This window comes from Meleagris gallopavo, chromosome 19, assembly GCF_905368555.1.
Source record: "Meleagris gallopavo chromosome 19, MGAL_WU_HG_1.1, whole genome shotgun sequence".
NCBI classification, from domain to species: domain Eukaryota; kingdom Metazoa; phylum Chordata; class Aves; order Galliformes; family Phasianidae; genus Meleagris; species Meleagris gallopavo.
In genome coordinates this window covers 7,154,112-7,181,976 of record NC_139422.1, presented here as the reverse complement: position 1 = coordinate 7,181,976, position 27,865 = coordinate 7,154,112, and the positions used below count along the sequence as shown (strand labels likewise).

At 49.9% G+C, this 27,865-nt stretch overlaps 1 long non-coding RNA gene across 4 annotated transcripts; it reads right to left on the bottom strand.

Annotated features, from left to right (window-relative positions):
• On the bottom strand, nt 1-27,865 carry LOC146543126 (uncharacterized). 4 transcript variants are annotated; one of them, XR_014887301.1, is made up of 4 exons: nt 27,209-27,348; nt 8,347-9,132; nt 7,656-7,802; nt 2-4,476 (listed from the first exon to the last, which is right to left on the bottom strand). It is a non-coding gene; the product is annotated as an uncharacterized LOC146543126 (long non-coding RNA). The 4 variants fall into 4 exon arrangements; XR_014887300.1 differs by having other exon boundaries at nt 8,351-9,132; XR_014887299.1 differs by lacking the exon at nt 27,209-27,348 and adding an exon at nt 27,529-27,865 and having other exon boundaries at nt 1-4,476; nt 7,656-9,132.

Here is a 27,865-nt window from a genome sequence, read left to right as displayed (position 1 = left end):
GTGACTGCAGGATCTCATGTATTTTTCATCTAAGACTGCACAAATCTCTATTGGCGTATAAAAAGAACTATCAGAGACAATCTGAGAACAGCAATATTTTATCTTAGCCAAGAGTCATTCATTTAAAAAAAAAAAAAACAAAAAAAAAAACCTCCTCGTATCCTTGCGTCACGCATTAGGAAGCTATTACTAATTAGGGACAGATGAATCAATTGAGATAAAATTAAATCCTATTTCAACTTTTGCCCCAGATTCAAAATCAGACCTTCTCTGCAGTTTGAAGAGGTTCTCCTGGAGGGCTTGCTGTCCTCCTCCCATGGCTGTGCTGTGCTGGATCAGGCAGTGCAGCGTTGTTGGGATGGGATGCCGCCTGCCAGCACCATGCTTGTGGTTTCTGCACCAAATCTGAGCGCTTGTGGTCAAGGAAGTGCGTGCCTATAGAGCTGCATCCAGGGGAAGACTTGGCGTGCCAACGTAAGCACATTTACCACTGATTTATCATCAGGCACATAAGAAGAAAATCAGGTTTGCAGAGATCAGATAGATACCAGTGTTATTTCCCCTGGCCGAGCTGAACCCCCCAGCTTTCTGCAATTCATTTATCATTGTGCTCCTTGGGAGCTGCTCTGCACTGAGCAGGGATGGTTCTGTATTCCACTACTTTGCTCACCCGCTGCTGAATGTGTGCAAAAGTCCTCCGGCTTGACCAGGATTTGCTCTTCCCCAAACACGAATCCATCAATTACACAGACAGCAATCTTTCCTTTTGGACAGAACATTGAGGACTCCTCACTAACAATGACCGCAGGTGACAGCCCCGTGACAAATCAGTGCCTGAGTCAGGCTTCAAGTTTTACAAGCTGATTTCCAACCCATTCATTTTCTAAGCAGGAAAACTTGATATTTTTCCCAGAAAAACATATGCAAATCTCATTTTTCTGCTTCTTGCTAAAAGTATTATTTTTGCTGCGTCATCCTCCTCAGAATGTTAGCAGCTTGGATGATTTCAGGGGTTGAAAGGCTAAGAGAAGGACTCAAAAGAAGAGCATATCTATGTGCATGTCCCAACATACCCATTAACCAAATCTTCATTAGTGCACTGTTCACGACTGAAACCACTCTCAAACTCATATGGCCAATGTATTTCCTGCCATGCATTTCCTCTTAGGAGGACATCCATTATTTGCACCATTGGTTGAAATATCCAACTAGAGGAAGACATGAAATCCCCAGCTCCCACCAGCACAACCCCAGCTTGAAGCAGAACATCTTTCCTAGGGCTGTTCTGGACCATAGCAGTCCTGGATGATGCCTTCAGGAGCCCAGCAACCCATTTCTGCTGCAAAACCCAAGTAGACCACCTTGCACCACCTCATTTCCAGCCACCTAGTACATTGATGCATCAGCAGGGGAAGTAAGAGCAGCGAGGTCGGGGCAGCATGAGCAGGGGCTCCCCTGCAGCCTGATGTGAGGCTGTTCAGTGCAAGATCAACAGTGTTCAAACATATTTCAGAAGCTGCCTTGTGAACATGCAAAAAGAAACAGCGTTCATCCGTGTAATGTTTGCAGTTCAGCCTTGAGAAGGCAAAGGGAAAACAGTTCTGCTGAAAGGGCCAGAGATGTTTCAAGCAATTCTCCTCTTCCCATCTCATTTGCAACATGTGCTGTTTAGGTCATCTCCACTGCTGGAGCTCTTCTTTCCCTCCAGCCAGAATCTGTTTTTCTAGGAATAGCAAGAATATTCCCAGCCATTGTGAATCCACACCAAGGCTCCAAACAAATCTGTTTGAAGGTTCCTCATCTGGTAGTGATGAATCTAAGATGGAGGGAAAAATCACGATAAGAAAGCCTTTTTTATAGACATATTGTCTTGCAGTTATGTGGGAATTAATTTTACGAACACACTGGGCTCTAGAGATGTGTTCATCTCCAGTTTGTCTGCAGTAATTAACATGCTTTTCCATATACCAGAGCCATTGCCAAAGCTTTCATTCCCAGGCTTGGCATGGATGGCCAGAACAAGGCAGTGCTACCTGGACACAGCACTGCATCTCTGGGGGCATCTGGAAGACACTCACCCATCCCTTGGCACAAGGAGGGAACACCTTCCTGCCCCAGTGCAGCTATGAATTAAATCAAGTAAAGCATTTTCAGAACAGCCTCCCCATGATATCACCTCCTCACTGGTGAGTCAAGAGGAAGAGCACACAGAGCACGTGGGAACGGGGCCACTACCACAGCGTTTGATTCATTCTGCCGATGTTTTGTTTTTGCACAGTCTCCCACGCAAAGGAAAGCAACAAGCCGAGATTATTGCTTAGGTTCCTGATGGAGCAGTTAGCAGCTCTTCACGTAGCTAGAGGGAAGAAATCGAACCTCTGTGTCTGCAGCTCAGGGAGAGGCACCAGGTGAGCTCCTCACCACTCATGGTCCCCAGCTCATGTCACCCTGAGGTGATGCTGGGGACAGGCAGCAGTGCACATAAAAGGCATAGAGCTGGCCCTTATGCACAGTTCTGGCTGGGTGTTAAATCCTACTCACCCATTTTTTCTTCTCCATCACTGCCTACAGTGTGGAGAACCCATAGGATTGTACAGAGACGTGTGGAATACATAGGGTTAAAAGCAGCCCCAGTTCCATTAAAAGCGATTGCAAAATCCGTCTTGGCTCAGTGAAGCAATTTTCCCACCACCATCACCCATTCTTCTTCCCAGAAAGGTACAGGACATGACGGGAAGTTACAGACAGAGCTGGGCAAAGCATGCAGCTGCTTTATTATGAATATGTGTTGGTATTTCTGCAGCAAACCCAGTCCCGTGGCCGTGCAGCTCAGCTTTGTTTTTGCAAATACTCCTGGGAACTAATTTATAAAGCAGGTGTGCTCACCGAAACGTGAACTGGTCCTGTTAGCTGGGAAGTGCAAGGTGGGAATGGGAAACTGTTGAGAAAAAGCACAGACATCAAGTCCCAGCAAAGCTATCTTTCTTTGCAACAGAACAAAGGCTTTACCTCCAGACTTGCTTCTAGCTCTCCCCTGATGCTCTCCAGTTATCCTATTTTTGGTGAGGGCTGCAGGCTGCCCCGCTAACGTGATGGCAAGGAGAAATGGCAATGAACGCAGAGAATCCTTCCAGCTGAGAAACAGACCCAAATCCTAACGCTGCTGCAATCTGGGAGCTTGTTTGTGCAAAACATTGCAGGGCAGAGGGGTTTGAATAATTTTGGTAATGAAGAAATTAGAGTAATTATGGTCTTTCCTGAGAGAACACCAAAATAAATGCATACATTAGTGTGAGCTCGGAGAGAGCAGGTTATTCCTTACCGTGATCATCTCAACAGCAGGAATTGGGCTCTCTGATCCTTATGAGTCCCTTCCAGCTCTGGGTGTTCTATGATTCTATCAGCTTCTGCTGGGCTCTCTCTGCTGTTTCTTGGGAAAAGCAGGGTGAGTTGTGGTGGGGAGATGCCACCAGACAGGAACAAGAGCATAGGAGGACAGCTCTGGTCACCTAGTGCATTTATTCGGAATGAATAAACCCCTTGTGGTAAGCAGAGCTCCCTAATCTCCCTCTCCCATGGTGTAACGACTCCAGTAGCATCAGCTCTTTGCTGCACCCGGCGATTTTTCCTACCAATTACTCACCGGTTCCAGTCCATCTCCCTCTGAAATAGCAGACAGGTCATTAACATCAAATTCCAGCTGGATGATGAGGGAATTTGTTGCTGAGATGATCACCGAAGCCACGGTGACGAACGGGCTCAGAGGGAATTTAAGGCATTATTTCCCAGGGCTCACTGCTGGTTACCTCTCCTTTGCTCCGCGCTTTGTCTGCAGCCTGTAGGCCGACTCCTCAATTGCTTTTCAATTCTTTTTCAGGGGTTATTTCTGTACAGGGACGTGCATGTGCCTCCAGGCTCTGCTTTCCTTTACCACCCTTCTTGTTCAAGGGACAAGGCAACGACAATTAGCCCCATGGAGGTGATGATGCTTTGGACTGGGCTTGTTGTACTTGGCACCCTGTCAGCAGGCAGCTCTGTGATGAGGAAGGTGCTCGTTTACAAGACTTAATCATTCCTGGAGAGCAGCTCACTGCAATAAAAGAAGCTCCTTTGCTTTTGAAGCCGGTAAGGTGGTGCAGCTTTAAGATGGGCTCCCCGCTGCTGCTCAGCTCCAAAATTGAGGTTGCTCGGCTTCCCCTCCTCAATGTCAGCTCGGCGGTGTTATCACAAGCTGTTTAATAGCAGAGATGGATCAAAGAGAAAGATTCCCAGCTGCAGCCCAATAAATTCTGAGCACAGCTGCTGCTGAAGCAGGTTATCACCTGAAGAGCTGGGGCAACCCATGGCACAGGGCTGACTTTGAACAGTCCCAGCCACAAGGAGCAGGAAGATGTGCAGCCACTCTCTTTCACCCAGCCCCAGCTGGTCCACCGGCTAGAAACACAGAGCCAAGGAGAAATCACCAAACTGATGTTTCTGGTGAAGAAAAGGGAGAATCTGATCACCTTTAGCAGACTGACCATGCCTGAAAACCTACCAGAAAGCTCCAAACTCTCCTCAAAGACTTCTCTCCAAGCTGAGTTCATCAGTGCCCTTTTCTCATTCAGAACCTTCTGCTAGGTTTGCAGGGGAGCAGTGATGCACAGAGCAGCCCCAGCAAAACAGACCGCCCAATAACAGCATGTTTGCATGCCAAGCAGCAGTGGAAGAAAACCCAAATGTAGCTGAGGACACAGGTGCTCAGTTTTTGCAAAACTGTGGTCTTAAGATTTGGATCTCAGTGTCCCAGCAAGGAAGGGCAGGAGCACTTCCCAGAGATTATGACCAGCTGGAAAGTTGACCCTGGCTGGTTTTCTCTTTCCCAGCAATGCAATCAGGGCTAACATAATTCCTTGCTATTACAGCCTGCGTGGATATTCTCTCTTGGGACAGAGAAGACAATTTCCAAATGAGAAGTGCTGCCCAAGTGCTGCCCACTCCCCTCATTCTGACCTGTCCTGGTAGACTGCAGCTCCTGAGCAGCTGGGCTAAAAGCACAGGCTGGTTTTTACAGAATTCCTCCAAAATTCTCCTATTCCACAGCAGGAAGGAACAAGAGCTATGCATGACATTTATTTTTAGCTATATTTTGGTTTCATTTTTTCCTATGTTTTGGCTGATTTTTGCTTTTGCCTCTGCACTGGCACCATCCAACCGCCTTGGCCACTCCATCCTTCTGCTCTCATGCTTTTCCCCTATAAAGGGAGCAGAACTTGATCTGCTATAGCTCTACTCCACTCCACATAAAAGGCAGAAGGAGGAGAGCAGCCCTGGGGTCAGCCAGCCCTCCCTAAGCAGTGGGATGCTGATGGTGAGAGATCATCTCTCTGACTGAGCGGGGCCTCATCTATCATCTCTCACAGCAAAAGTCCAAGGTGTTTAGCATTAAGAGCCCCGGCTGAGTTTATATGGAGATGCAGCCTATGCTACATTTAAGGTTGACCAGAGGGTAAACGTTAGATCTCCTTTCAGCCTTCTCCCCCTTTCTGAAGACAATCACATTTGGGGATCTGAAGTCTGGATCTAATATATAGCACAGTATTAATAGTTGTTGGAAGGAGTTGCTACAAGCCATTACTGAGGCAAAGTAAAAGAAATCAGATGTTTACGTACAATTATGCTATTGTGCAGATCAGTGGCCAAGAGAGAGCATGGACAGTAAAAAGGAAAAGTGCCTTTTAGTATTCTGAGATGGCGTCAAGATGGACAGATAGGGAGGGGAAGGCATGAGGGGAGCTCAGATTTCCCTGCCATCCCTCTTTGCAGAGATGTGCAGGGGAGGAATGAGCCCCAGCCTGCAAGGAGGGTGTTGTTCCCCAAGCACGGTGGTATGGACAGAAGTGCAGCAGCAGTGTGTGCCACCAGAGCCACAGTGACAGCAGTGCTTGGAGCAGCATGGCCAACTGACCCCACTTTGCACTGATTTCAGTTCCAATAAAACAATTATCAGAGGTTTTACTCCTGTAATCAGCCAGCTCTACAACCTGCCCTACAGACACCATGATTTCCTGCAAACTAAAGGAGTACTTCACCTTCACCTTGACCTCAAGGCAGCAACACTCTCCAGCCAAATTTCACTCCCAAGCACACACAAGAGCACCATGCTCTTGGTGCAGCTTCTCTCCAGACCCTCTAGCAGAGGGCTCCCCAGGCAGCTGTGGTGCTCCTCCTTGCATGATGCAATGCCTCAAGGCACCCCAGTGACTTTTGGGGGCAGCAGGACCTAAGTGTCACCCAGCAGATGTGGGGACACTTTGTCTCATCCAAAGCTCAGCCCTCATGGCAGTCTGCACACAAAAATCTCTGTCAGCATCCCGGGAAAGTTCCCATCCCAGCCATCCACACGGCCCATGGGAGGATGAAGGCAGCAGGGGGATGGAGAGGGGGGGAAGATAAACAGTTTCCTACACAGGCATGGCTCAAGCCCATCTTACAAGAAACACATGGTCCCTGACACAATATTTAGCCCTACTGTAACGTGGTCCATTTGGAGGCTGGTGGCTGTGTGGAGAGCTGTAGTAAAACATTCTTTGCTGGTAACACAGAGAGAGAGAGAGAGAGAGAGAAACCCACCCTTAGTAATAATAATTGTGTTAACTCCATAAGGGCTGGAAGAAAGGATGGCACAGTGCTTCTCCTGGAGCAGGGATGTGGTTCAGCACCAAGCAAAACTCCCAGCACTGCTCTGAAGCACTGCTCCCAGTGGGCACTGACACCTTGGCTCTGCCCCGTTAGACCCAGAGGAGAGGAGCCAGCATCTTTTGGGTCTGGATTTGTTCTCTGAGCAGAGGAACAGCTGAAGGAACAGTCCTGGGAAGGATCGCTATGTTAAGCCAAAGAAAAAGGCTTTTTTTTTTTTTTATTTTTTTTTTAAGTTTTATTCAACTTTTCTGCTCATTAGCTCAGGAACTTACAGTTGGAGCTGTCACCGGCTCCTCCTGCCAATATAGTGCAGGGCTTTGAGCAGTTACATCATTTGGCTCTGCAGAGCAGCTAAGTGGAAACACATTTGCTCGTGCTCCTTCTTGATTCTCCCAGGTCTCACAGAGCATCAGGAGGCTCTCAGGGCACCCAGCACCAACCTGGGACCATCCCAAACTACCCTGCAACACGCCCAGCCCCACAGCCACCCCTGCTCTGGGTGAAACAGTGAAGGTTTGGGTATTTAGCAGCACCCTGGCTCTCTCTATTAGCAAATAATCCTTTCTGTCTCCTTATGCTTCCCCTTGGATTTCTCCTAGACCCACGTATGTCCTTCCCCACCCTGCAGAGCCCCATGGCCAGCACTCCTGACCCTTTCCACTCCTTTGTTTTCTGCTCTGCTTTGCCCAGGCAGAAATTCTTTTTGCCTTCAGTTTAATCAGCTGCAGGAAGGGCTGCAATTAACATCAGCAAAGAAATAGCTGTGTCCAGCATGGTCCACTCGTTACTGAGACCAGGAGGAGGAAGAAAGGAATCAGTGGCCATGAAGAACTGCTCCAGTTCCCAACTTAAACAAACTTAATTTTTTTATGTAACGTAACCAAAGGAGAAGGAAGTTCAGAGCGTTTTGCTTTTAATCTCCCCATTCAAAGAAAAGGCTTCTCATTTACAATGAACGTTGGTGCATCTTTTACCTTGCAGCCTCGGGGCAAACAGCCACGTACATCCTAGCCCTCGGGGCACCTCTGGTGGGTTGTCAGCAGGGCAGCAACACATCCTTCCAGGACTGGTGGCTAAATGTAGTGATGGCCATATTCCAAACAGTGGGATGTGAATGGTACCTGGAACCCAAGGAGAAAAACTGCTGCTGGTGGTGGCAAAGGCACACCTACTGAATTTGAAGAACTTGAATGGCTACAGCACAGAGCACCACGTTTCTGAGCTCCCAGGTTTGTGTCAGGTCCCTAAATAGGCAAGGCAGGCTCCCAGGCCAACAAACAATGCCCATCAGGACCTGCTCCTTACTCAGCTGTGCTTCAGCTGCCCAGCAGAGGCTGAGTGTTAGCACCTGGGAGGGGCGAGCACAGCTTCAGTGACCATCTGCAGCCCAGGACAACAGGGCAATGCAACCACAACAAGAGCTTTCTCCTATACTTATTATCAGATCAGTCTGATAATAAACTGCAGTGTCCATTCATGCTTTTTCTTAAGAAAAATACCAATTTTTTTTTTTGCTGAAGAACTGAAAACAATGCTAACATCAGCTCAATCCTCTTACAACCAAGGGCAAATAAGATGCTGCAGGGGAAAAAAAAAAAAAAAGTATAATAATGATGCAGCTGAAACATTTCTGGCTATGACGGGATTGTGCAGTGTTCGTGTTACCTACAATGGTTCCATTTGCTCCCCTATTAACCAGAGGACAAGGGTGGCTGGCAGCCAGCCATGCCTACAAGGACTCCATGCCTTGGTGTCCCTTGTGCTTTCCCTTAGGCACGAGGATAAGGAAACTGCAGAAAGTTGGAAGCTCTTAGACAGGAGATGTGTCTGAGCAGACTGCCCCAACACGGTTGGACTAGATGATGCTGGTGGTCTTTTCCAACATTGAGGATTCTGTGAACACAAATAATCATTCTTCTTGCATCTCCTTCAGGTCATGACACCAACACCAGACTTTCCCCTGTGCTGAGGATTTGGTGGCAGATTTTAAGTAAATTTCTGGTCTTCCTTCATTCATTCTCTATGCTGACATTTAGTCATGGAAAGCAATTTCTTCACAGAATGTCCCGAGATGCAGCTGGGCTCTGTCTGGAGGATGTGGTGCAGGGATGGCTGCAGTGACTCACAGCACTGGGAGGTGGAGGAGCCCAGTGCAGAGGTTGGCACATGGCAGCAGGGTACATCCTCCTCAGCACCAAAAAAACAACCACTTGGTCTCCTCCTCCTCCTTCTCCCTTCCTGAGCTCTCACGTGGGCCTTCACTATATTGCTTCCATGGCTGGAGCAATGGTGGTCTGAAGGGTGTTTTTGAAGAAGTGGGAGGAAAAAGCAGAGAATTCAGTGAGCTGAAGCTTTGGTTCTGCTGCAGGCGCTCTGTGTCTCTTTCCTTCCAAGCAGGGCTCTCTGGAGACTTGAAATATCCATAGTATTGATGCCCCTCTTTTTTTAATTCTGCAAGAAAAAAATACTTTTAGATACATTTTTTCTCCAACCATCTCTCCATCCATACAGAACTGAAATCCTTTGGGTGCCAGGCAGGGCGTGTGCTGCTCTTACTGAACACATTGGCTCTTGCTGGCAAGCATCCTTGGCTGGAGTTGATCTCCCCACTAGGGAATGGCCACAGCCTGGGCTGATGCCATGGGAAGGCACTGCCAACTGTCACCCTGCTCACCCAAAACATCCCCACTCAGCACTCCTAAGGTGAACCAGCTCTACGTGGTGTCTTCCAAGGGATGAGGGGCAGCTCGGTTCCCCAGCTCAGCCCCGTGAGGTGTGGAGGTCTCTGTGCCTGGCAAGCAGTAACAAACCATTCCCAGACACATCAGTTTACTGTCTGGCTGTGACTGCTTATCAGCACTGAGTCAGCTGTGTGGGTGAGACCTTCTCATTCCTCCTTGTGCCCTTGCACCTCTTCAGGGCCATTCCTGCAGATCTACTCAGCCAGTTGTGCTTCAGGCCATGCCTCATCCACCAGGTATTTGGAGCAGGGTTCCCAAAAGCTGGTGAGCCTTGCATAAGAAGGTCCTCATCACACAACATCTCACCCAAATGCCCAACCCCAGCAGTGACCTGAAAAATCTGTATTTCTGCCCCAAGCTGGGTACACGGATGCGTGTCCTGAGCCCATCACCAGCACAAGGAGCACCAGGAATTTCAGCCACTCACCCCTACCCACGTGCAGATTCGGTCCCTTGGAGACAACCAACCCACAGGCTTAAACCAATGCAAAACTGATACAGTGAAGGAATGCAATCCCTGTGCCCCATCCCAGGCTCTGCACCCCTAAAAAGAGCAGTAGTAGGGAGGGCATAACACTGCAGGGTCCCTGCAATGTGCTGAGCCTGGACTCTGCCCCTAGCGAGCCTGCAAACAAGCTGAGAGATGGGAATTGCTGCTATTCGTAACCGTGGCTATTAGTAGGTCTTGCCAAGGGCTGGCCAAGCATTGCCCCAGTACAATGGTGCTCAGAAGGGCCCCCAGCATCACCCCTCAAGGTGCGGGCTGCAGGGTACCAGGCTGAGGCGGGGAAAACGCAAGCATTAGCACCATCTAGTGATGCTGGATGTGGGTTTGGTGCTTTGGGTGCCCTGTCCCAGGGAAAGAGTGCCAGAGACTGGGAAACTGGGAGATCCCAACCGGGGTAGAGACTGCAGGTACTGTGCTCACTGGGCTCACCACAGCACCCCAGTCAGCTCTCACTCTTCTGCATTACAGGAGTCCCAGCTTTTATTGGAAATGCTGAAAAATAAGAGCTAAAAGAGCTGTAGTTTCTTAGAAACATGAAAAGCCAAGTGAAGGGTGCATGGCAGACACTGAATTTTAAAGATGGGATGCCAAAGGACAATTCTACTTAGTAGAAGTTTGCAAGGTATCAGTGGTGAATGCAGCCTATACCATACTAAAACCAAAATGGTTGCAAGTCAGGGGACTGCCCAGAATAACTTAGAATAAGAGTGAGCATTTGGGAAAGGAATTTTATCCTCCCTCTTTAGGATTTAGGTTGATCTATGATTGTTATACATTGGGATGAGACTTTCTAAGGGAGGGGTCCCCTTCTCCAGCCCTTGCCAACAGCTCCATGCTCTCTCTCTCTGTTTCAAGGAATACACAGTATGTTCCTGGGCTGACAACCAGTTCCCCCATGTCCAGGGGCCCACTGGCCCTTTCCTAGGTGAGCTAAGCAAGCACAAATGTCCTTTTAAACAACAACAGAGTGCAGACAGCTGGATTCGAATACACGGCTCTGGTGCAGGCTCTCTTTCAAATGAGTCATAAAAGTTCCTTGGCAGCTGCCTCTGTGTATCTAATTGGGATCAGGTTAGGGGCAATGTGGATAGCTGAGGATGGAAAATATGTGTCAAATTTACTCCTCTGTCCACCACAGATCCAAAGGCTTGGGAACGCTCCTACTGGAGCCCTGTGCTACGCACCAGCTCTGCTTTGAGCTGCTCAGGGCACAGGGGCACGTTCTTCCCACTCCATGCTGGAGGCTGTTCCTCTGCATCTTCCATTTAACCCCAGGCAGAAGCACTGCTGTGCCACGTTGGCCGGGCACAGAGGCAGCCCGGTGCTGGAGGAGCAGAGGAGGACAGCACGAGGGAGGCAGCCCCGGGTGCCCCAGGCACTCAGCGTGACTCACATTACCCAGGCCACAACAGAGGCGTGAGGATGGAGTCTTTTCCATCTCCTTTTTGTCTGGGATCGGCAGCACTGGTGAGCAATCCCTCCCCCTCTCGGCAGGCAGAAGGGAGCAGCAGCAGCATCCTCCCATCCTCTCTCAAAGCTGTGCTGGTTAACAGAGACTTGGCAGAGCTCTGGCTTGTTACAGAGCATGGCCATTCCCCTAAAGCAGCCCTCTGGTGCAAACCCGTTAAGAGTCTCTGCCTCTTAGATGGGGCTGGCACTAAGTGATGAGCTCTGCTGTTTGCCTGCTCAGTGATATCATCGCAATGGAAATGGGATGTGAGCATCTCGAGCACAGCACCACTTGGGCCAGTGGGAAGCAAACCCAATGAAAAACACTGAGTTGTCTCTGGCTTGGAACCGAGCAGCAGGATCGGGAAGAACCACCCTGTTTCTGGGTCCAGCCTACACGTGGTGCCCAGCACTGTGCTTTGCAGCTGGCTGAGGCACAGCTCCTCTCCTCCCCAGTGTCTGGGCATCCCAATGCTCTCCCCACACCCCCACCCCATAGACCCACAGCGAAGAGAGGAAGGACCAACACAAAGCTCTTGGAAAGAGATTCCCAGGAAGTGGATAAATAGCTTCTGAAATCCCAGCAGAAACGGAGCTCCTGACAGAGACCAGAGCCATGCTTTTTAATAGATCTGTACTTGGTTGAAAGAAAAGCCCTCTTGAGAGCCTCTGCTCTTAAGGCAGAGGGCAGCACCCTGCTTTGAACAGAGCCTGAAGGAAAGCAAGGCAATTCTACAGAGCCCTCCTCAGAGGCTGCAGATTCCCTCCTGCACGCTCTACCCAATCCCATAGCACAGTAGCTCAGCTCCAGCCACCTAACCCTGACCTTCACATGCCTCAGAAAGCCACCGAGCTCTGCTGGTAGCTTACCATCACCACCAGAAGGACAGATACCCTTCAGACCTGTGGCCAAAGGTAAGAGCCAATTGCTCTTACAGCCACCAAATAGTTAAGGGGCTTGAGCAGACGCTCAGCATTTGTTTGGAGAGAGAGAATAACAATTTGGAATAAAAAAAGACCGAAACAAATGCAGGGAGGAGCCACGGTTCTCTTGTTTTAGGACTGGAACCTCAAAGGAATGGGAATTTCTCAGAGGCAGTGGGAGGTCACTGCTGCGTTGGGCAATGTGGGTCATTGAATTCATCTCTGATCTGCTCAGCATTTGTATTCACTGTAAATTCCTGAAGTTTCACAGCGGAAACAGCTTCAGGTTGACATGCAAAAGTAGAACTATTGGTTCTGTGTTCTGGGGGATAAGGAACACCAAGAACTGACTCATCCCCCTGGGTCAGCACCAGCTCTCCAATGCTCTTCAGGAGCTATTTTGAAATCATGGAAGTCAATAAATCTTTGAAGTTATTTCAGGATGTAACCCAGCGATGTTTAATCAGAAGCAGATGCCAATGGAGGTCCATGTGGGGGAGGCATATGGGCTTTAAAAAATATGGAGATTATTATTATTGTTACGATATGTTAACATCCATGACTTAAAAGATATTCCAGCCATGCAATGGCATGTGTCGGGGGAGGCTTGCACCAATGGCATTGGTACAACGACTAGACATTCCAGAGCAGTTCAAAACCAGATGACAACGCTGCTATGCGTGATTTATTTAGGCTCCACGTTCTTTCAAAGCCTGCTGTCCTGGGCAGACCCCATGGGTGGATGACAGGCAACAAGCAGTGGCCTTCTCTGTCCCTGGTGCCTTTTGGCTCATCTCCCCACCTGCAGAACTGAGTCGCATTTTTCCAAAACCACTGCTCTCAACTTCCCACTGAAGGCAAGGAAGAGGAGGAGATTCCTATTGCTTTTCCTACCCATAACAACCAGTAGGTGAGAACACTGCTAGCACCCTGCTGCCACAAACTTCACACCATGGAGCCACTAGAGGGCACGAGCTCTATATTTTTCCCCGTTCAGAGAATCCCAAGGCAATTTCTGGCTAATGTTCCACTTTCCTATGCCCAAGTGTAACTGTGGGAATATTACCCCACGAGTCCTAGCACTGTCAGAAGATGGGTTGGCTAATAACAGCAAGCCTGGCTTTCTTCTCGTTCCTGTCATTGGGCTTGTTAGTCCCCACCATGAGCTGACATGTTAAAAACCCAGCATGCTGCTCCCAACAGTTCCTATGGCCACCTATCTTTGCCTCCAAAGCAGCTTCGGTTCTCCAGCAATACAAGTATTGAAATGGAAGCAGGGAAATACAGCAATAGAGACCAAAGCATGTAACAGCGGGTCTGCTGGATTGCTTTGTAGAAGAGGAAGGTGCTATTGAAAATGTTACAGCTGCTACATCCATTCAGACTTGAAAAATAACATTTGGTCTGTAAGAGGTTGTAAAGCAGAACCTTAAAAAAAAAAAAAAAAAAAAGAAATAGAGGAAAAAAAAAGGAGGGGGGGAAATGCAATCTGAGGGCTCACATTCTCTCCCACTGACCCCAGAAAAATGAGGGGGATGGAAATATTGTCAAACCTGTCCTTAAGCTAATTAAGGACTGACGAATGAGCAGCATGGATGTCAGCCCACGAGAGGGTGAGCGATTTCCACCTCATTTCCACTCCGCAATTTAATATTCATGAAAAGACCAACAAAAAGAAGTGACATCATCTCTTATCTGAAGTCTGGCTAGGAAACAAAAAATAACCCACGGGATTGCTCCATAGCGACCGGCCCAAGAGGCACTGAACCATGCCTGGCCATGTGTCTGTGCCATCAGATGAAAGCTGAGATCTCTCTACTGAAGCTTCTGCAAAGGCAGGGAAAAGGGACCACCTCAGGGTGCTCCAGTGCCACCTCTTCCCCTCTATCACAAATGGCCCAGCTGAACCATGGACTCAGTGATCCTTACGGGTCCCTTCCCACGTGGGATATTCCATGATTTTATGATAGGAACTCCCCTAGAACTGCTCAAATCTCATTAAAACTGAGCAAATCTCTTCAGCCACAAGAAATTCAACCTCCAACACCACACACACGCCTGAGTGCATCTGCAGGTGTCTGGGAGAAGAACAGCACTGAATCCTCCCCACGAGAGCCCTGCAGTCACGGGGGAGGGCTGGGAACTCTGCCTCTCTTCCTTGGGGGATTTGATGTACTTCCAAGCCATGGGGAGGCTGCCAGGTTCTCCAGCTCAAGGGGAAACAACAACACCACGCGTTAATCAGATGAATTTCAGATTCCTGCTGTCAGCACGTGGCTGTGGGACATTCACTTCCTGAGCTGACATCTGCCATCATGCAAAGATGTGTGGATGCCAGCCACAGATACCTGCTGCAGCCATCCCACCCTGAGCCACACAGAGAGAGGAGGAAAAATCACCCTCAGCTCTGCAGAAAGGAAACATCTCCTGGTCCAGGGACAGCCATACCCATAGGTTGTCCTTTCTCTCCGCCACCATCCATCCTGCAGACTGAACTGAGTGGCACAGAACACCCCAACAGCCCTATGGTGTGTGACACTGGGGCCCTTGGTGTCTTCTGCACTCTTCAGAGCTTCTTTTTCTCCTTAATATGATGCATTCTGAAGGCCAGATAATAAGGCTATTAATTCTTTGGCTCGTGCTGCGGACTATTTAATGGAACATGACAAGAAAACAGTGTTTCTTTCCTGGGAGTAATTATTGTTTGACTTTAAGTCTTTACCTACGGCAATAGCTGCAAGGAGAATAGTCCCATTAAAGGCAGGTGGGAACTCTAAATCCTTAGAAATGAGGACAGTTTTTTAACCTGAAAGACATCATAAATGACCATAGCTGGGCCACTTAATTTATATCTCATTTTGGAACATTTAATGGGGTTTCTTTTCATTGCAGAACCAGGCAATCGGTGACTCTAATAGTCGGCGTTTTTCCACGCTGTGCCTCTTCCCACACCTGGAGCCAGACTGAGCAAGCGAGCCATCCCTCATCACAAGGCTGCTCCTGAGGGCTGCCCTATTTTCCCAGTCATCCTTGGAAAGCCAAAGACCTCCCAGGCTTTTTGCTCATGACAGAGGCAACTGCAGATACCTAGAGGTTGTGAAAAGCTTCTCCCCATCCCCATCCCCATCCCCATCCCCATCCCCATCCCCATCCCCATCCCCATCCAGGCCCCAGGCTTTCTCTTGACACTGCTGCCTTCCTCCCTTGGCCAAGCTGTAGCCCAGAAATCCCATCTTGGACCTAAAAAGCCCTTTTCCAAATAGAAGCACAATCAGCACTGCTTTGTAGCCACAACAAGTTTTCCTTTCCAAGAATCAGCGAGTTCCAACAGCAGTATTTCAGGCTGAGGGACTTTGCCAGGTCGGACCTATTGCCCCTTTCCCCTTTCCCTCCAAATAACAGCATTCAACACACATTCGAGTCCCATGGAGGGGCTTGATTCACAGCAACCCCACGTGGAAGCACCATCCAGACAAGACTCAGTGCTGCAGTCCTCGGAGGAGAACAGAACCCTGACCCCAAGGCCACATCAGATGAATTCTTTGTCTCTACTTTCTCTCTCCTCATACCTCATTTTTTCTACCCTGGAGGTAACGACAGCTTCAGGAGGCTACTTAGAGGACACCCCTCAGCATCACCACGATGTTACTGTGTTTGTTTCCCACAGCTATAGCACACTAACAGGGCATTGGGTGACTGTTTGGCCACGTCTCCAAGCTGTCCAAAGGATGAGTTTGTCCCAGTGAGGGACAGGTAAATACAGCTGAGTTAGTGCCCTACTGCAGAATGCAATGTAGCTTATGAGAATCACCAGGATGGATGGACAGCCACAAGACAGGGGCAGCAGCAGGAGCTCTCCCTTCCAGAGCCACCCACAGCAAACAGGGCGCAGTGTATTGCAGTCAGGATCCACCCATTTAGTGCCTTGTTCTGGAAACCTGGGACCTGGAACCAATCCTCCCTCAATGAACAATTCCCAAATCCTCTGGCACATCCTTTCCCTGTAATTGCAGACCCTGCTGGAAAATCTTCATCAAACATAATGAAGCTAGATGGGTTTACTGCATAGGGTTATGAGAGCTTCTCCCTAGGTTTTATTATGGTAGGGTTGCTCCCGATTGCTAGGCTACATGGTGTTGCTGTTGGCAAGGAGCAGAGCCGTGGTCCACATGTGAGCTGGGGGTGACTCATGAGAGCTGGCCTGAGCAGCTCCTGCTGCCTCTGCAGAGCCTCGAGCAGAACATTCCCTTCTGCTGAGGCACAGCCCAGATCCATAGGCAGCAGAGAGCCCTGCGTGGCCCCACTGGGGATCCCAGCACTCACTGGAAGACAGCCCCATAGGGACAGCCCTGTGCATCCAACTCTGGGGAACGAGACGCCAGCTCTGGGACTGCCCTCTCCTCATCCAAACCTCTGCATTCTGCTGCAAGTTCTCATCAAAGCCCCAATTCTAAGGAACGATTAAAAAAAAAAAAAAAAAACAACGAAATTGAGCACCCTCAAACCAGCTGCCCTTTGCTCACGCAGCCCAAATGCATGCTACTGCCACTTTTCCTTCTTATTTTCACGTTGCTGCTTTTAGCAACCAGAGTGATGCTCTGTACTGAGCTCACGATGTTCCTCCCTGCTTCCAGCCAGCAGCCCAGAAGCAGCATCACACAGCTCCCATCTCCTTCCCTTTGCCATGTTTTGCTTCAGAAATCAAAGAACGAGTGGGAATCAGCTCCCCACAGCTTCCCATGCCTGCTGACAGACGTGCATCTGAATCCCAGACCTCCTCAGCTCGCTTCCCAGCTTTGCTGCGGCACCAGGCAGCCCACGGAGACACCGAGCGGCTAAAAACCCGCACTGCACAGGAAGCAACGATCATAGAGCCTGGGAACACCGTGCAATCCTTCTGCACCTCACAGCCTGCAGTGTTCCATATGAAATGAGTGGCCCAGGCTCACGCCAGCCCCTCTCAGCCCAGTCAGTGAGCAGCTGCATTGCACGGAGCAGGTGATGATTTGAAACTAAGCTTTGTGCCACATCATTTGTCCCGACCTTGTGAAGCAGCCTGGAAACAGCAAACAGCAATGGGACTTGCTTGAATTGCAATGAGAGTGTAAAGATATCTTTACCTCTTATCCCATGGGCTGTCTGCAAGGAGCCCCTGCATGTCTCCAATGAGCCCTCATGTGCCTGCTGGATCCCTGGAGAGTAATAAAACTGGGATTTCAGCTTGCATGGATTTAATAAAAAGAGAAAGGAAAAACAATTCCTCAAAAGTCATCTCTCAGAAGCAGCTGTTTCTGCATGAGAAGCCCCAGATGGTTCTGGGTTCATGAGGTGTTGCAGTGCAAGCAAAGCCCCTGAGGATGTCTGGAAGATGGCTGGCAGGGGGATTTTGGGATGCATTTTCCATGGGGTCCTGCCCCATATCCACGCACGTGGTTCTTTCCAGCTTGTGCTCTGCAGCCCAGAAAGGACTCAGATATTGAGGAGCACAGGGGCTACACAGAGCTGGGCTGGAATTCTCTCTGCCTAGCTCACAGCCCAGATCTCTGCCCATACAGTGTTCAGGACACGATGCACACAGTACACTGCACACATTCAGGACACGATGTTGGCACAGCTGTCAATCCTCCTCTAAAACATCCTTGCCAACTTCTGCCGAATTTGGCAGAGACCCAGAGCCCTGAGGGGAAGAATTTTGAATAACTTCTATGAAAACACACAGATGGATAAAGCAGGAAAGCTCCTATATCTATCCCATCCCACAGAGCCAGCCTGCAGGGTGAGCACAAGCCTATGAGCACAAGCCTATGAGCCATCAGCGATCGCCCATCGCTGTGCTCTGGGATCTGAGCTGGTATCCAGGTGCAGCAACACAGCCCCAACCTGCCATCTAGTGTTTCCCTCCCGGCTCTGGCTGCTTACCCCTGCAGCATCACCAAGGCACCCATAACTCAGCCAGCTGCTGAGCGATTCCCAGCACAAAATGTAGATGCAGACCCTATAAGCACACCAGCAGCAGCACCCGTGGGCAGTCACCCACCTCCTCGCTCCTATAGGGATGCTCCACACCCTCCTCACTGCTCCACTAGCTCCCCATGCTGCTCAGCATCCCACAGCACTGCAGAATCAGGTGCACACACCAGGCCAAGAGGTGAGCCCTGCTTCCCCCCACTGTGCACAGAGCACATGCTCGGCTCTGTCCTACGCTTGTCCCTGCTCCTGGCAGCCCCGACAGCCGTCAGAGTCCCCAGCTGACCCCAGCCCAGCATCTGGAAGTGCTCAAAGCTGCTCCTGCAAATGTTTCAGCAGTGGGACCCACACCGCCACGCTCCTCCTTGGTCAGCCAGCAAGCAGGGTGAGCAGACGGCAGGGTCAGCACAGATGCTGAGGTCAGAAAAGGGCTTCTGAAAGCTGTGATGAGTTTCTGCCTTTAGCTTTTCCCCACCTCTTTGCTCCCCACATTTACATTTTTCCTCCCTGCAGCAGTGCCCATCTTCATTAGCAACAAGAGCCTGACCATCACAGCTGCCCACCCCACATTCCTCACAGCCCTTCACCACTGCCTGCATCCTCAAGACAAAAGCCCATGTGTGATGCACATGTCACAGGGACACTTCTGAGGGACACTCCTTGCCACACTCACAGCTGCCATCCATCCCAGGAGCTCTGCCAACTTCCCACCCAGCTCTGTGCCATCAAACCCATCAGCTGCAGGCACCTTTTCTCTCCCATGGAGGATCTGAGTTTTGTTCCTGGGAACACATGGAACTCGTTCTTCTTTCTTGCAAGGGTGAACCAGATGCTTCCACTATGCAAAGGGTTGACCTAATGCCTCTACCACACTCCAAACTCCCTCAGAAGCCTTTAGCACAGCCACAGTGCCAGTATTTTAGTCAGTGGCCATGGGATAATTCTGGCTCCTAACTCACCCTGACTGCTTACAACATGGACACTGCCTGCCCTATTCATTATGCTTTATTCCCAGGAATCTCAGACCCAAATTTCTTACAGTTACAGAATTACCCAGATACAGCTTTCATATAGCGGCGTTGGGCAAGTGCCATGCTGAAAGGAAACAGAGTATCTAGCTTTGCCTCTGGTTTAAAACTGTTTAGAAAAATCAGCAGTTTTGAAAATGGAAAGATTACAGTAGTCCAAACAAAAGGACCAAGCCTAAGCACTGCAGACCGTGCTGGAATGATGTCATGTAAACAGGGAAGGGGCGGCCACAGTCCTTTGCAGACGGAGCTGCTGAAGAAAATAATCAGGGCTGGGTTATTCTGCCCTTTGAGGATTTTATGGGAAGGGAACCAGCATCCCCAATCCCGGCCCACATTGGGTGCAGGCTGCAGCCTCTCCATCCCTTGCCCCCCAGGCAGAGGATTGTGCTGGGTTTGGACAGCCTGGGTCAAAGGGGGTTGAACCAACTTCCATTTGTTAACTCCCCTCTCAAAATGTAAGAGTTTGACATCAGGTGGTAAATTATCCCCAGACCCTTTAGAATAACAGATTACCCGTGCTTATAAGCCACAGTGGTTTATTTGTTTTGTAAACCAGGGCCTCTCCCACTGCTCCAGCACACATTTCCTCTCCAAGCTGAAACCCAAGCCCCCCCACACCAAACAGAACTGCTATTCATTCCTTGCCCCATCAATCCAGCCTGGGTAGAGACTCCACTGCTCTACCAGCACTGCTCTACCAGCACTGCTCAGACAATGCAGACCCAGAGCACCCAGCCCTGTGCAGTACTGGGCAGCTCTGGGACACACCAAGGGTGTTGGGCACTCACAGTTGAGGTTGGCAACATTACTTTTGCATGTTACCCTTTGTCCCTGCTTGATGAGGACATGGACACAGGTTGTTAGCACGTCCCAGAGCATGGATGAGCACATAGACAAAGGCATGGACTGTTGGCATGTCCCACATCATGGACATGAATATGAGCACGGATAAAGGCATGGGCTGTTGGCGTGTCCTTGCTCTCTCCAAGTCATGCAACAAAACTTGGGGGAAAAAAACAGGCAACCAACATTCTGCAGCACACAGGCAGAGAGAATGGCAGCCCAGCCAGGCATACCCATATTCTGGTGCTTTAGGTCTTGAACTGGAGCAGGGGCATTTCATATCAGGTACACAAGGCCAAGGTTTTTCAGTGTCCTATTTTGAGTCTGCAGACAAAGCTCCCTTGTCACCACACTCTCCCTCAAGAAATGGATGGAAGGTCACAAGGGAGGAGTAGAAGCTTTCTAGGAGATGGAAATCAACACCAAATGGAAAGCAGCCTTACGAGATGTATTTCTCTCCTGAAACACTGATAAGGAAGGCAAGCAGACTGCAGAGCACAGCATAAATTGAGATAGGGAGGACATTCCTGACCATGAAGCAGTAACCAGGGGGAGCTTGATTCTGCTGCAGCCAGCTGCCCCAAGACCTGCTTTCCCCATTTCTGCTATTGCTTCCCCTCTACTGCTTCACCTGCATTCAGTACCAGCTCTAGGAAGGTCAACATCACACAAAAATCATGCCTCTATTTGCCTATCATCTCCAGCTCACTCGTCAACTGCCATCACCCCCATAAAGACTCCCTCCATGGGGTGAGCAGGTTGATGTAATACTTTTGCCTCTTCCCACCCATTGCATCAGCGCTCTGTGCTGTGCAGCATCACGACGTGGCAGCTCCTTTCTGTGCAGTTAACTCTGAGCCCAGCTGGGCTCCTCGCTATCCCAAATGCATTCCAGATGGCTGCAGAGCAGAGCGCAGCAGAACCCAGCTTTGCAAGGCTGGTGTAGCAACACCTCCTGCTAATTCTATGGTCAGATAATCACCTTTATTGATAGAAAATAAGCAGTGTTCAGCTTCCTTCTCACTTTCTGGTGCACGCGGCACTGCAGCCCATGTAGGTGTACCTCCCAGCACACATCCTCTTGCCCTAAATGCCATGGCACACCACCATGGTCTGCTGGCCACAGCTGGGTTTGCAATCTGAGAGGAGAAAGCAAGGAAGAAAGGTGTTCATACCCATGCAGCTGAGCAGAACCTGCACCATTTAGCAAAACCACACAGAATTGCAAAGACTGCACTGAACGCAAAGCCACGTGAAGAGCTCATTCAGTTCTTGCAGTTCACCAGCCAAGAATCTGAGCCATTTCTAACTCCAGCATCCCCTCGGAGGTTTTGCGCTGTGCAGCATTATCATGCAGTCAGAAAATAGAAATCTCAGCTAAGCTCCATGCAACAACAACAACAAGGAACAGGCTTACAGCAAACGGCCCGTCTCACTCTGTCAAACTCCACAAGAAATCTGCTACCCACACCAAACAAATACAAATAGCCCACAGAACAGATGGGAGCAGCTGTCTGGGAAAATTGGTACTAATTGCTGCTTTGCTGAGAATTCACAGCCCACATTGTGCAGTCTGAACAGCCACCGAAGCGCAGGAGCTGCGCCCTGAGAGCAGAGACCCAACCTTTCCAGCAGCACTTTGTGCTGGAGCAGCATCACAGACACTGCTGGGGTCTTTTGGGGCTCAGGAGAGATATTATAGCCTCCTGCAAACGGCACAGAGATGACAGCACACAATTAAGGCCCTAACAGCAAGCGTGGGTTTAAGCTGCCAAAAAGCCTCCTTTGTAACCTCCCTGCAGAGGTATAAAGTGCTGAGCAAACCTGGAAGAAAGAAGATGGGGTTCTTCATTTCCCAGACTGATTTATGCTGCACAAACAGCATCTCACGCCGTCGCTGACGATTTCATGCTGACTTACTCATGCTGCCTTCCCAACACAGCACAGCTTGCAGATGGGATGGAGATTCAGTACGCCTCGAAAAGGAGCGAGGGGATATTTCTGTTTGACAGCTTGTTTTCTTTGGTCAATGCACGGAGGGGTTTTAGTTCATTATTTCATGTCTGGGCGCCATTCCCAGCCACCAAAGGGGTGGTGGAAGTCACAGGTTTCAATAGAGACTGAAATGCTTCTCCTGATTCTGCCTCAGCCATGCGGGATGTGCTTTGGGATAGCAAGTGACTTAATCTGAGTCCTGAAGTCCTTTTTATTGGGTGAAAAAATTAAGGAATTCAGGGCTTTTTCGCACTTTTTGAGGGCTAGATGTCCTAAGTTGAGGGGCACCGGCAGCACCCATGGGTGCTCTGTGGGATCTGCAGCCCCAGGGAGGAGGAAGAGCTGCAGTGGGTGCAGGAGGAAGGAGCAGAGCAGCAGTGACACCAGCAATAACACGCTGTGAGGTGCCCTGGCTTTCACCCCACCTGCCTAATATCCACTCATGATTTAGTACAAGTCTTGGCTTCACACCGGGAGGCTGGAGCTGTAACATGAGCTGCAATAGCACAGGGTAATAGTCTGTGCAAAGAACAGAAGTGAAGGAACGGTATTTTCACCCTTTGGCCATTAGGAAAGCTGAGGTGGGTACAGGGGGGTGGTTATCTTTGCAGAGGTGCCCAACGTTTGCAGGTACACCAGGGACAATTTGTCACCAGATTCATGGGGTGACCTCCTGCCTGGCAGAACACAGTAGGTGGTTGAAAGTCCCAAATGCAGAACAGAGCAGTTGATTCTCTCAGCTCCTGGCACAGCCCTCACATCACCTGGCTGCATCCCACACTGCACCAGGCAGAGCTGCTGCCCCACGTTACAGAAGGACGCAGACTCTTCAACAACTCTTCCTGTTGTTCTATACTTCTGTGTTCAACCACAACCTGATCAACAGGAAAACAATAGAAAATATCTGACCGCTGTCACCCAGGTCTGACGTGTCGCACATAACACCCAAACTGGTGTGACTGGTGTGCTTTAATACCTCTTTGGGGCCACTGGGACAGGAGGATCCCATGCACAGAGGGGGCTGTCAGCACTCAGGTGCACATTTGCACTCCTGCCTGCCCCCAAGGATTCACAAGAAGCCAGCGAAGGCGTTCAGGATGCCGCGAGCGAGGCATGCTGGCTGTTTATGGCATATCACCAAAAGGCCAAAGCTGACTCTCTCCAAACATATCAGGAGAAGCTATTTACTGCCACGGCTGAAAATCCTGCAAGGCTTGCAGCCGTCAGCCCACAGACAGCTTGAAAAGGTCAGGCTGATAGAAACACACGTACTCAGAAGGGCTGAGGTGTACACTGGTGAGATGAAACACGTGGGCACTCTGAGCACGGACTGCTGGTGCTCAGCTCAATGGAAGCCGCAAGCAGAAGGTGACACCCAACATTTGCAGACCACATTCGTCCTCTGCACCCGCAGTGCCTCACTGTGTGCCTTGCTTAAACCCAGTACAGCTGTTACTGCGTCCATGTTTGCAATCCTGATGGATTTGCTTTCCAGGAACATTTGTTTTGTTGTTTCCAGCATGTAAGGAAATTGGTTTTGTCACTAATAACCTCCAAAAGCAGCAGAAATACCATTCCTTAAGAACAAGCCTGCTGGAGACAGTGAACAGATTTGCATTGGCTTTAATGGGGGGCCTGGCTGTCTCCTGCAATTACAGCACACTGCAAGGCATGGGGAAAGCACATCCAAGTGGGCTGGTTGGATCTGGGCTGCCTTGGTGTGCAGCATCTGCTTCAACACAGCCCAAAAGCAGTGCCAGAGGAGAGCTGGGCTTGTAACAGTTCATGCCCCATTTCAAACAATTGCACTTGAGAAGGAAGACGATGTTTTGCAAAGACTCTGCAGAACTTCACGAGCTCAGTGACTGAGCTTGCAACACTGCTTGGCCTCAGGAAAAGCAAAAGTAAAACCATGGTTTTGGTATCCCTGGAAAAGTCACTGCTTTTTCCAGGTATCCTTCGCTGCTTCTCCTTGAGAAGAAAGGCCCTGGAAATGCTGCGTCCAGCCCCAAAGTTATTTTTACCTTATCTTAGTTTAAGAACTGAAAAAGCTAACAGTATTTGTGACTGTGATTATCATTCTGGTTAAAGTTCAGCTAGGACAAACGATGCCGCTATTCCACCTGCCCAGAGATTGCCTTCAGCACATCTCAAGCACTGAAGGAACTCAGCCTGGCCGCTTTCCCTGACCTTCAGCAGGTCGTTTTACTCCACACTTCCATCTTCCTGCCCATTTTGACCATCAGCTGTATGGGCTCACTCTGAGCCAGCTGTGCTTACAGCTGTGTCGGAGAGGCAGGGTGCTGCCTGACATGAGTGCTGCCATCCCATAACATCCCTCAGGGTTCTCCAACTCCATGGGAAGCCAGGAAAGCCTTGCCTGAAGTCAGGCAGGCAGGAGATCTGGGGATGGATCGAGGGAGGAGCGGTGGCTCCGAGGCTCCCCCCCATCCTTGAGTTTTATGAGCTCCTGGATTTATCACCAGTTCCCTCTGCACAACCCAACTCCTGCCAGGATCACTCTGTTTCAAGCAGCAAAGGAGAAAAAAATGTTACAAGACAATGGAGCAATGCCAGGAAAACCCCAGGAGGACCAAACCTCAGCAACACCTCCCTGCCTGTGAGCCAGGCTTGGAGGAGCAAATGCAGGAGGGACAGGGAGACACAGAGCCCTGGGTTTCCATCTGGATTCCCTTTGGGTTTGTTTCAGGATTTTTTTTTTTTTTTTTTCCTATTTCTCCTGATAAAATCCATATTTTAACATTGGATGCTTTCCTCCACACAACCTCATTTATTAACCAAAACATTCAGTTTCTGTGCCTTCAGTGCTGGGGAGCTGAGAAATTTCAGCTGAGCATCAGTTTCCTGAGCTTCAGTAGCCAAAAGATTAGAAAATAATCCTCTTTCTCCCCAGCCAAACTCTTGGATCATCTCCTGTGCTCAGTACCCATTTCTCCCAGCACATCACCCCAGAATGGCTCTGTGCACCTCTTTTGGCATTGACCTCCCCCTCTATTTGCTCACCCAATTTCTTCCCATGGGAGTTGCAGTATTTTTTCCATTACTCCCAAGCCTATCTGATGACAATTTAACCTCTGCCAGTTGAAGGCCCAGCAGCCTCCAATGAAAAGCCCATTAAATCTGACAGCAATATCCTGATCTGCTCAGAGCAGCTCCGACCCATCGCTGGGCCCAAGGTTCCACTTAGACCCACATCCCCAACTCCTGAAAGCAGCCCAGGAGGCAGAACCAGACAGGCACAGAGATCTGGAAGCTGCCTGGAAACAGCAATTCTCAGGGTAAATAACAGCAAGAAGTGCTTGTGTTGGGCTCCTGCAGACACACAAGGCACTCCCCCCTTCCTAAGGGATCAGGAAGGCACATCCAAGCCTAGGAAAGCAATAAAGATAAAGCCCATCTGGTTGCTGCCCTTCTTCTGATTCACAGCACTAAATAAAATACCAGAAACCGATCCTTTTCTCTCTTTTTTTTCTTGTGAGCAGTCAGTAGGGCCTTCATACTTTCCCACTTACATCATCCAACGTGGTTTGAATCTACAGTGACTGGTAAAGCCTCAAAGGTATAATTGCAGTTGTCTTAGGAAAGTGAAATCATATGGTGTTCCCAAGACCCCCTCCCCCTCAGCTTTTTGCCTTCTCCTCTTTTCCCCTCCTTTTAATGTTTCTCGCTCAGCTTCCAGATGTTTCCTGGGGAAAAAAAAGAAGAAGAAGAAAAAAAAAAAAGAAAAAAGCAAGATGCAAAGCAAGGCAGACAGAGGGTGCTGCATTGGGAAAGGCCACGTGGCAGCAAGAGCTCCTTGTCTTGGAGCAGCCCTGCTGCTGGACCATGCTCTCCATCCATCCCAGTCCCTCCATACCAGAACACCAACTCCCTCCAGCTTTCACTGTCTGAATCCACGTAGCTTCACAGGAGGCAGTTCCATTGATTTATTTGGAGACCCACCGACCCTCACTTGTGTTGGAAGCTGTAAGTTTCTGACTGCCCTGCTAGTGACACTGCAGGGCTCGTCTGTCCCTGCAAACAGCCTCGCTCCAAGCAGAAGTGCTCACCCCACAGTTCAGGCAAGCACAGCCTAGGCATGGTTTCAATTAGGGCTGTAATTCACTGTGTTGGATGGGAGGAGGGTAACGCAACCTCAAGAGGAGGTGCCTGAAATGCTGCCTGCTCTCTGCTGAGCTCCCTTCCCCCAAAGTGAGAGGAGAAGGGGTCACACCCTGCTGGAAATGCCTCTTCCTCTCCATGAGCAGCCCATGGGGTATGGCAGGGCTGGGAAAGCAACCCCAGGGACCACCACAACGACACCACTTGACCAGAGGACACAGATCTTAGGGAATGGTTCAAATACGGTTTACCCGAAACAAATCAAGCACTTCCTAGGGACTGGAGAACCCTCTGAATGGATAGCATAGGAGGGGCAGGAAGAGACACAGCCAGCCAAGAATTGCTGAGAGTCTGGGTCAAAAGCTCATTTCTGAATCAACTTAAAGACCTCAGAATTAAGACTCATTCAGTGTCTTCAGAGCCTCAGACTCCTAATAACCAGGAGGTGTTTTCCAGCCTCTCTTGAGAGTGTAAATACAGCTCAACCAAACCCATTCCAGATGTCCTGCCCTTGATGGAGGGGAGGGAGAAAGCGCAGCTGCACCTCTGGGTCTATTCCTGAGTTGTTTCAGGGATGACAACGAGTGCAATGCATGCATCCCCCTGCTCCAAACAGGTAACAGACAGGCTGAATGATTGCTCAGTTGCATAAAAGCCAAGTCAGACAGCACAAACGCTGGCACAAAGGAGAACTCAGCACACAGCAACTGACCTTTGGGTCTGACTGGGGGCCATTTGGGCCCACACACCATGCAACTCCACAACAGCCCGGAGCATGAGAAAAGGAAAAAAGAAAAAAGGGCAGAAAGAGAAGGAAATAAGGAGAGGACATGCCTGCTGGTCAGAGCCACAGAGACAAAGCACTCAGCCGTGCACAACTCCCTCTGCATTACATTTAATGTGGTTTTGGAGACTGTCTCACACCAGCTCCCCTGCTGCCGTCTTACCCGACCCACTCAGGGCATGATTTTGACCACGTGGTCACCTCTGCCGATCTCCCAGGACAGAGGACACGAACGGCAGAACAGGGGAAAGGAGAGGCTCTGCTGGGCCCCCCAAGTGATGGGCGGTGGGGGGACACAGGACCAAACCCGAGGCGTTGCCGGGGCGACGCGCAGCGCAGCCAATGAAAGGGCGCGGCGGCGCTGGATGCGCGGTGTTATGGCGCCACCTGGCGGGCGCCGGGAGGCACGGCACCGTCGGAGCGCTGCCCCGGGATGGTCCCGATCACGAGGGGGGGAAGCGGAGCCCGAACGCCCCGACTCACCCATGGGCTGAAGGCACGCCGAGCAATCCTGTCCTGAGCATCCCCATACCGATGGCTTGTAAGGCAACGCTTCATCCTGGAGCAGAGAACAAAAGTCTAAAGAACCTAGCTCTCTTTCTCAGGCTTGATTAAGAACTGAGAATGGGGCTTATAGTGACCATCTTGTTAACAAGCTGCAGGCTTCTTCCATCCCTCCCCAAACTGCTCTCAGACAGGTGCAAGCTCTAACTTGTTCACAGCCGGAATCAAAGCAGATTGATGACAGCTGTGCTGTCACTGTGCTGCCAGCTTCCTGAGAAACCTGTCTGTAGCTCTCACCCCGCTTTCTAACACTGCC